At 34.9% G+C, this 10,648-nt stretch overlaps 1 pseudogene; it reads right to left on the reverse strand.

The window, feature by feature from the left end:
* Positions 1-6,923: 6,923 nt before the first annotated feature.
* Positions 6,924-8,746, reverse strand: LOC101585576 (annotated as a pseudogene).
* Positions 8,747-10,648: the final 1,902 nt, after the last annotated feature.

A 10,648-nucleotide genomic window follows, 5' to 3' on the forward strand; every position in this document is an offset into this window, starting at 1 on the left:
AGGCTTTGTCCAAATCCAACACTCATTCATGTTTAAAAGCCTACAGAAAATTAGAATAGATGGGTTTTACCTCAATCTGATAAAAGCCATCTATGACAATCCCATGTCTAAAATAATTATAAATGGAGAAAACCTAAAATATTTTACTCTTAGATCTGGTACAAGACAAGGATGTTTTCTATCACCACTCCTATTCATTATAGTTCTGGAATCATTATCTAGAGCCATTAGACAGGAGAGAGAAATTAAAAGAATAAGAATAGGTAAAGAAGAAGTTAAACTATCATTATTTTCAGATGACATGATACTTTACTTTGAAGACACAAAAACCTCCACCAAGAAACTACTAGAATTAATACACAAATTCAGTAGTATAGCAAGATACAAAGTCAATACTCAAAAGTCAATAGCATTCCTCTCCACAGATAACAAACACACTGAAAGGAAATTACAAAAACAATACCTTGTACAATAGCACCGCAGAAAATGACATACTTAGGTATTAATCTAACTAAGGAAGTAAAAGATCTAATCAATGAAAATTATAGTACTCTATGCTGGCCAAATAGCTCAGTGGATTGAAGCCCCTGCAAGCAAGCTCAAGGGCCTGGGGTTCGATCCCTGGGCCTGCTGTGCCCTGGGCACACTTGAGAGGGCAATTGAGACTGGGCATGGTGTCACTTTCTTATAATCCTAGCTCTTTTGAGGCTGTAAACAGGTGAATCACCATGAGTCTGATCTAAGTAGTGAGACCATGAACACCCTGCAGACCCTTTCCCAAAATACAAAAGAAAGAAAAGAAAGAAAGAAAGAAAGAAAGAAAGAAAGAAAGAAAGAAAGAAAGAAAGAAAGAAAGAAAGGAAAAAGAAATAAAGAGGGGAAAAAGAGACATGTTTGTACAAATTATCAAAACTGAATGAAGAAGGTATAAAAATTTTGAATAATACAATATCAGTCCATGCAATTAAAAGCGTAATAAGTTAGCAACAAAGAAAATCCCAGACTTTGATTGATTCATAGCTGAATCTTTCTACAAGACATTCAGAGAAGATTTATCCCAATACTCCTCAACATCTTCAATGAAATTTAAAAGAAAGCAATAAGCCCAAAATTATTTATAAATGCAAGTATTACAGTGATTCCAAAGCCATAGCAAATTCCACGAAAGAAAGGGAATTTCAGACCAATCTAACTCATAAACATAGATGCAAAAACCTTCAATAAATGCCAAGAAAGAGAATACAGCAAATCATCAGGAAGATTATATACCAGGACCAGGTAGGATTCATCCCAGGAATCAACATATGCAAGTCTACAAATGTAGTATACTTTATGAATATAGACAAAGAAAAACATGATCATCTCAATAGAGACGGAAAAGGCATTTCACCAAGTGCAACACTCATTCATGATCAAAGCCCTACAGAAAACTGGAATAGATGGCGTCTACCTCAGTCTGATAAAGCCATCTTTGATAAACCAACTTTCAACATCATTCTAAATGGAGAAAACCTGAAAGCTTTTACTTAAAATTCAGGTACAAGATATGATGTCCATTATCTCCACTCCTATTCAATATAGTGCTTGAAACATTACATAGAGCTATTAGAAAAGAGAGAGAAATTAAAGGAATAGGAATAGGTAAGGAAGAAATTAAACCATCATTATTTGCAGATGACATAATACTGTGCTTGGAATATCCAAAAAAACTCGACCAAGATGCTCTTAGAATTAATAAACAAATTCAAGAGTATATCGGGTAAAGTCAATACCCAAAAGTCAATAGCATTCCTCTACACAGATAAAAATCTTAATGAAAGAGAAACTAGAGAAAGAATACCCTTCATAATAGCATCCAAAAAATGCTATACTTAGAAATTAATCTGACAAAAGAAGTAAAAGATTTATACGATGAAAATTAAAATATTCTGGAAAAAGGAATCAAATAGGATTACAAAAAATGTAAAGCTATTCCTTGTTCCTGCATAGGAAGTACTAACATTGAGAAAATGGACATAATCTTAAAATTCTTTTTTTTTTATATTTTTTTTATTTTTTATTTTTTATTTTTATTTATTTGAGAGAGAGAGAGAGAGAGAGAGAGAGAGAGAGTGTGTGTGTGTGTGTGTGGCCAGCTCAGCCCACCAGGGGGCGGGGCTGGCTGGCATGTGGTGCTGGGGGATTGAACCGCGGTCCCTGATGCTTTGCCAAGCTTGTTCTAAGTAGGTGCCTTAGACCACTGAGCCATCTCTCCAGCCCCAATCTTAAAATTCTTATACAAATTTTATACAATGCTTATCAACATACCATCAATGTAACTAACAAATCTAAAGAAAACATTCCTAAAATTTATTTGGAACCAAAAATGACCTAGAATAACAAAGGCAACCATGGCCAACAAGGGTAAGGCAGGAGACATGACAATCCCTGACCTGAAATTGTACTACCAGCTACTCTGATAAAATCAGCATGCTACTGGCAAGAAAATACAAGATCAATGTGACTGATTATAAGGTGCAGGTACAACTACAAACATACTAAGCCACTTTGACAAAGTCATCAAACATGTTCACTAGAATAAAGATAGCCTCTTTTGAAATTGTGTTGGTAAAACTGACTTTCCACACCCTGAAAACTAAAACTAGACCTGGGTCTATCACCATTCACTAAACTAAAGCCAAAATGAATTAAGGATCTAAACATCAACACAGAAACACTAAATCTATTGGAAGTGAAACAGGTAGAAATCTTGAAGATATAGAGATAGGGAGAAAGTTCATGAATTAAAACTGAATTACACGGGAAATACTGTAAAGAATCAACAAGTGGGATCTCTCCTTATTGAGAAGCTTCTGCATGTCAAAGGAAATCATCAATACACAAAATAAAACCCACAAAATGGGAAATAAATCTTAATCAGCAATATTCAGACAAAGGTTTTCCATCTAGAATGCATAAAGAACTAAAAACAATCAGGCCCCCAAAGTTCAAAGATCCAGCCCAAAATTTGGGAATCTGAAATGGATACACACTTCTCAGGAGAAGAAATACAAATGGAAAATAAATACATGAAAAAATATTTCACATCACGGATCATGAGAGAAATGAAAATTAAAACAACATTGCGATACCATCTCAACCTAGGAAAAATGACAGTCATAAAAATAATCAACTAATAAGAAATGTTGAAGAGGTTGTGGGGAAAAAGAACCCTTCTCTACTGTTGCTGGGAATATGTACCAGTGCAACCACTATGGATATCAGTGTAGAGATTCCTCAAAAATGTAGGACTGGAAATCCCATTCAAATTGGCTCTTCACCTTCTGGGTGTTTTCCCTAAAGAACTGAAAACATCATACCATAGGGATATATGTGCACCCATGTTCATAGCAGCAAACTTTGTCACCACCAAATCTTGGAATCAATCAAAATGCCCATCACATGAGGAACTGATAAAAACGTGGTATTTTTATACATTGGAATGTTTCTCGGATATAAAGAAAGACAAACTTGACGCCTTTATAGGTAAATGGATTCAACTAGAAGCTATGGTCATAAGTGAAATAAATCAGAGTCTCAAGTGTAAATATCTTATTGTCTCCCTAGGGTAAAAACCCGAAAGAATATATAAAATCTGGAAGATATAATAGATATATAAAATAAAAAGAAACTGAGCATAAGGAATAAACAATGAAGATGAGGGAAAGTTAAAAAAGGGGGAATAAGGGGGAAAATCATGCAAGTACCTATTCAAGAGAGATGAGATCATTTTAGTGGTCATTTTATCAGTTCTTTGAAAATAACATACAATATTTAAAATTTTCACTTTGACTAACTTTATATGCTAGCATCTTTAATCTGAGAAACTACATCAAAAACAGCAATGTGCCATACAAAAACCATGGTTCAGTGCCTCTCATCTTGTTCTTCTAAGTGTGTACAATTTCTAATATCTTATCAATTTTCATTATACTCTCTTTGAAATAAAATTAACAAAGTAAAAAAGCAAAGAGGACAAGAAAAACATTAAGGTTTATTGAATACAAGCAGTAATACTCAATTATTTGTCCAATCTTGAATACCAATATCTGTTAATCTGAACAGAAGATTTCATGATAAAAATTAAGTAATACAGCAATCATTGTCAATTTTCTATTCTTGTTTGGAAAATCTGTACTATACATATTGTTGTGTTACTCTGTTTTTGTTTTTGCAGTTGTTTTTGTCTTTACGCATTAAAATAAAATAAAGTATTGAAAAAATGCTAAAGGGAGCTCTTCAAGTAAGGAAAAGTAATTACAAATACAAAAGTGAAAGCATAAAGCCAGTCAAGAGTACATAGACAAATTCAGAATATTGCAATACTATACTGATAATTACAAATATCTTATACCTTTGATATGAATAAGGAAAGTCAAAACTATAATGCATCACTACAAAATGAACTAAGATATACATAGTATAAAATTATATAAATACATATACATATATATGATGAGATAAAAGCACTGATGAAAGGTTGGAAAAAATATAGATATTTTATGGGATCTAAGTTAAATTATCAGCTTTAAATAGTCTATTAAACTATACAGTATTTTATGTAACCCTCTGCTATTAAGTAAACCCTATAGTTGACACTCAATGTATAAAATGTAAACAATCAAAGTACATTGTAATAAAAATCGCCCATTAATAAAAGACAGCAAAAGAGGAATAAAAGAACCAAAGAATTTCAAACTAAGAAGGGCTCATTAACAGTGGTTGATATATTATTAATTTTTAGCATTAAATTTGTTGCTCAGATTAACAGTTATGTAAGATTGGACATATGATTGAATATTACTGCTTGCTTTCAAGAAACCTTAAGTTTTTCTTCTTGTCCCTATTTCTTTTGTTTTTAAATTTTAAAGAGAATATAGTAATAATTGATATGATGTTAGAAATGGTACATATGTAGCATGAATTATGGTATGTTACCATGTTTTTATCTTCTTTTCTGATTTTCATTCTTACTTTTGTTTTTATTCTTTAAAATGAAATAAAATTCAATTGGAAAAATCAACCAAAGATGTAAAATAAAGTCAGAAAACATTAACAAAATGTCTTTCATAAATTTTTATTAGTAATTACCTTAAGGGCTAGGGAGATCGCTCAGTAGAATAAGCACTTGCCTGGCAAGCACAAGGTCCTGAGTTCAATGCCTGGTACTGCAAAAAAAAAAAAAAAAAACCCTCAAATGGGAATGAATTACACTATACAGTGAAAATATTTAGAGTGGCTTAATGGATTTAGAAACAATAAACAATGATGTGCTACTTACTATATTTTAACTTCACCTTTAAAGACAAACAGAAAGTGAAAGGATGGAAAAATACATTCCATACAAATGGAAATCTAAACAAACAGAGAGATATACATATACAAAATAATAAATACTAAATAAATATACATGTATAAAATATTGAATAGGTCAAAAATGGAAAATAAAATAAAGGTTTTATGTAACATGATAAAGGGCTCAGCTTATTAGCAAGGTATAACCACTGTAAAGTTATAGAGGCTCATGAGTGAGGATTAGTGGCATAAGCCTTTAATGCCAGCACTCAGGAGGCTGAGGAAAAAGATCATGAGTTTAAGGCTAGCTTATCTACATGGCAAACAAGCATTTTAAAAAATCAACCAAAATAGATGCACACATGGTGAACACACCTAAACATATGTAGTGAATACTAAGAGATCTAAAGACGGCTATACTGCAATATAGTAACAGTAGTGTCAATTTTCATTTATGTGATAATTAGTACTTTTTACCGTATACCATGCAATACTTTTACTGTTGCTCTTTTTACGTCTTCATGAGACCATTTATCAACTAAGGCAAATTGTCTATTTTTAAAGCGTTGTTTTTGTCATTGACTTGTATATACTCCATGTGCATTTTTGATATTAACTATATATGATTTACGAAGATTTTCTACAAAGTTGTGTATTATCCCCTCACTCTGTTATTATTATCTTTGTTTTGTACAATCTTTTAGATTGGAACAAATGTCTATATCTTCTGTTATTGCATATGATTTTAAGTCATTTCCAAGAAACCATATAGCAATGTCATGATGATTTCCCCTATGATTTTACAGTAGTTTTATGGCTTCAGGGTATACATATAATTGGTTGAAATATTCTGAATTGATTTTGTTTATAAACATAAATAAGATAAGCCTACTATGTCATTCTACTGTATGTGATTACCCAGATTTTCCAACATTTTTTCTTTATCTTTATTAGCACGTATTAGTTACCTATTATAAGTTTAATTGCCAATGTTATTCATTAAAGAAAGTTTTCCTTCCCTGTTTTGTTTTTTTTTTTTTTTCTGTATTTTTCCCTGTTTTTTTTTTTTTTTTTTTCTGTATTTAGGTCAGGGTCTACAGGATCTACAGGGTCTCGCTATGTAGATTGAACTCATAGTGTTTCTCCTGTTTCCAGTCTTCCAAGCACTGGGATTACAGGCTTTCTCAACCACACCCAGTCTCAATCACTGTCATGCCCTGGGGGTAGGGCCTGTACCCCTGTTTTGTAATTTGGTAATTTTGTCAAAAATCAATTAAACATAAATAAATAGGTGCATTTCTGAGCTTTCCTGTTCCCTTGGTCTGTTTCTATGTAACTGCCATGCTGTTTTGATTCCTATGGTTTTGTAATATACTTTTAAAGTCAGTAGTATGATATCTCCAGCTCTTTTTACTGTGGTATTTCTGAAATGCTTTATTCTTTTGATCAGTATACATTATGTTAACTATAGAATTTCCTTAAAAAATAATAAAGCTTAAGTTTCAGTATCAGAATATTGTTATGGAGAAGGAAATATCTGACTCTTTTGACTTTTTACATTTATCCAAGTTCCAAGTAGATTCTCATATTTAGGTTCTTCTCTGTTTTTTCTGACCAAGTCGTGACAGCTGTCTCATGAATTGTGTAGCATTGAAAAGCTCACAGCAGTTGTACAAAATGTGCTTGCTTGCATCCCCTTTATGTAGTCAGGAAGGTTTTGATATTCTATACAATTACTTCCTCCCACCACAAAAACAATTGCCTCTTGGAATGGATTTTTGTGTGTGAGTTGTCACAGCCCTGCAGCACTTTGGGATCAAAATACCAATAGTCATTTGTTTCAGGAGGTGACTTCATCTCCATGACATTGTCTAAAATACGAGTAACAGGAAGATTTTGCTGTTTCAATACAAGGTTCTTCACTCCCTCCATCTCAAATTGTAATCCTGTATTCATGATTTGTAATAAGAGACCCACTGTTTTTTTATTTTGTTGAGAAACAAAGAGCAGTAAGACAGCTTCAAAACTGATTAGTAGGACATTTTCAATAATTAATACATTGCATATTGTTGTTTTCTTAGTGGTTATCCATAGTACAAGATGCAGACATGATAGCCTGTCCAAACACTATTAGTACAAATCTTTCTTCTCATTGAATTAAGTGAAAGTAGCTGTATATCTATCTTAACTATTCTGTATATACAGATACAAAATGGTCCTTCCTTTGTATCCCTTTTTTTGTTTAGTCCTGTCAGAGGTGGATATTTCATTGCCATCTAAATACTATAGGTGCACAAATTCAGCAAAACAATCCAACAGAGTCCAGCAGTCCACAATAGTAGTGAGTTATCCACAGAAGTTGTTGACTTGAGCCTTTCACTTGACTGACCTTATCAGACCCACTGGTTTAGTGTTATCATAGCTGGAAGGATCTAAAGTCATCTTGGTAAAAGCCCTGCATTGTTTGGTATATTGATAAGGATTAAGGTTGCATCCTGCAACAGTTAAAGCTTTTTTATATTGTTCCAAATCAGCCTCAGAAGGTGCTTGCTTTGTGCTTATATAATAGATAAGAAACAGCCTCATTTTATCTTCCAGAGTTCCTGTATCAGGGTCTGATATTATATCTAGAAGGGATTTATTCAGAGTAGTTTTGCTCATTATCTTTTCTTCATATTCAAGATATACATTCAGCTTCCTTGCCTTTATATGTCCCAACGCAGCAGTGGCAACATTTGTGTGCAGATCAATAAGTCTTGTTTTTCCAGAAGTTGTGACAAATAACTCACAGCTGATGTTAGCTTAGCAGTGCTGTCAGAAAGCATACTGATGGCTCCTTCATCTTCCCCTTCTAGTCCTGCAGTGCTTTTAAGTCATCATCTTCTTATGCTCTGTAATCTTCTAGCTCTTGCTGAACAGATTCTGCAACTTCTGGGAATGGACTTCCTTTATGTTTCTGCAAAAATTTATCAACTGGGGTTAAATCATAAGACTTCTTGTTTTTCCTCTTTGGTCTAGCACCAGCTGGAGAGATTTTCACTCCTTAAGATTCTTACAAATTTACTCTGTTTAAGTGGCAATAGAGCACCCCATGCACCAGTGCCTGATATATCCATGTGTGGTGCAAAGGAGTCACCAAATCAGAGTTTCTGTCAAGGACTACTAATAAAGATTTCTGGAAGATGAACTTTCCAGCTCCCAGTGTGTCACCTGTAAAAAGACTATTTCTTACATCCCTTAGATTTTCCTGAAGTTTCTTATCTAATTTCACTGCTACCATTTCTTCTGCTGTTCCTTTTCAGCATCTGAGTATAGGAAAAGCTCTCAGTGGAACAACAACAACAAAAAAGAAACAACAGAATAGGCTGTCAACAATAGTGTCCATAACTGTTTCCATTTCTGTGTCTGTGATATCTGATCTATTAATGGCACTATATGAAACAAGTTCTGTACTTTGAATACATAATACTAACATATCATTCTCCAAAGTAATTAAATTGAGACACCAATCAAAAACATTCCATGCAAAAAAGAATAAACTAAATAAACAAACCCTTAGCCAATCTTACCCAAAAAAGAAAAGAAAAGACACAAGTTGGTGCAATTAGAAAAAAGGGGGGGGAATTATCTGCAATGGGACACAGGCTTATAATTCCAGCACTTGAAAGGCTGAGGCAGGCTGCTCATTGTGAGTTGAGACCAGCATCTGATTCAATGTGAGCTCAATGCCAGCCCGAACTACATAGACAAATCCTGTCTCAAAAAGACAAAAAAACCAGGAGGGCTATCAAAATAGATTTTCCTCGTCCAGTGAGTGTGTGGGAGAGCTTCTAGCTACCCTGTGCCAGGAGGACCTGCCGGTCTCAGCCCACACACAGCGTGGTTGAGACCATCTTCCACCACCCCCTTGGGGTCACCCACACCACTCTGCAGCACCTCCCCACCCCGCCCCCCATGTGAGAATTTCTGCCGCATTTTAGGGAACCCCAGATCCAGTCCTAGCCCAAGTCCAGTGAATGTGCGGGAGAGCTTCTGGCTACCCTGCACCAGCAGGACTTAAAGGTTCCAGCCCAGGCACAACATGGGTGAGACCCTGTTCCAGCACATTGGGTCCCCCCCCCAACACTCCACAGCACAACCCCAACCTGCCCGCTCAGTGAAAATTTCTGCTGCGTTCTGGCGACCCCCAGATCCAGTCCTAGAACAGGCCCAGAAAGTGAGTGGGAGACCTGCCTCTCCCCCATACTCCACATTGTACCCTCCAGACAGCTCAGACCACGCATACAGGCATGAGGTGAAAACCTGCAGCTGCAATACCTGCAGACAGAGTAGGGGACATAAAAAACTAGCTAGTCCAGGAGCAGAACATCTTGCCAGAGGAGCATAACAGGTTCACTCCCAAGGGAAGGAGCAGGAAGGAAATGAGAACAACAACTAGACCCAAGCCAGTCACAGCTGGATAGATCCAAACTTTGTAGATTTGCACCTGAAGTTCAGTAGGTGCTAACGTTATAACTACAACAAAGGTCAGAATACAGTGCTACACAAAATGCCAACAAGAAGGAACAAAATGCAATCTCAGACCCCAAGTCCAAAAATAACAAGTGCAGAGGACACTAACACAAAAGAAAGTGAGAATCACACAGCTGAAAGCAAAGAATCAACAATTTCCAAAATAAAGAAACAACTGCAGAAAGATGTAGAGGAACTCAGATTGGAAATGAAAAAAGAAATCCCAGAATTAATAACATCTGCAGTAAAGAATCTAACGCAGAAACCTATGGAGGAAAACCAATGCCCACACAGAACAAGTACAGAGGATACTAGGTCAGCTCAAATGTATGAATTAACAGCATTGATAGTAAATAAGAAACAGCAGAAAGTCATAGACAAACACAGACCAGAATTCTTTTCTGAAACAAAAGAAGAATTCTCTGAACTCATGACAATTGATGCAAAGAATAAACTACAGAACATAGGGAGGAAACTCAATCTGAACAAAACCCTGCAGTAAAAGAATTAATAACTGCTTCTAAAGAAGACATGGATAAAAAAAAATAGAGGAGATTAGATAAATGATGGATTCCTGTAATGAACAATACAGGAAAGAAATAAATTGCATGAAGTAGAGTCAAGGAGATATAGAGGAATTTAAAATCTCAATCACAAGCTTGCAAAACAGTTTAAGTGAAAGTGAAGATAGAGTTACAGATCTTGACAATGCTGGTGAAGCTAGTGAAAAGGTAAGAAAGGATCTCTTAAAGCAACTAGGATCTAGGAAAAAATAAACCATTTCCTGCAAGATTATGCAAAA

The sequence above is a fragment of the Octodon degus genome, unplaced genomic scaffold (assembly GCF_000260255.1).
Source record: "Octodon degus isolate 3935 unplaced genomic scaffold, OctDeg1.0 scaffold00278, whole genome shotgun sequence".
Taxonomy (NCBI): Eukaryota; Metazoa; Chordata; class Mammalia; order Rodentia; family Octodontidae; genus Octodon; species Octodon degus.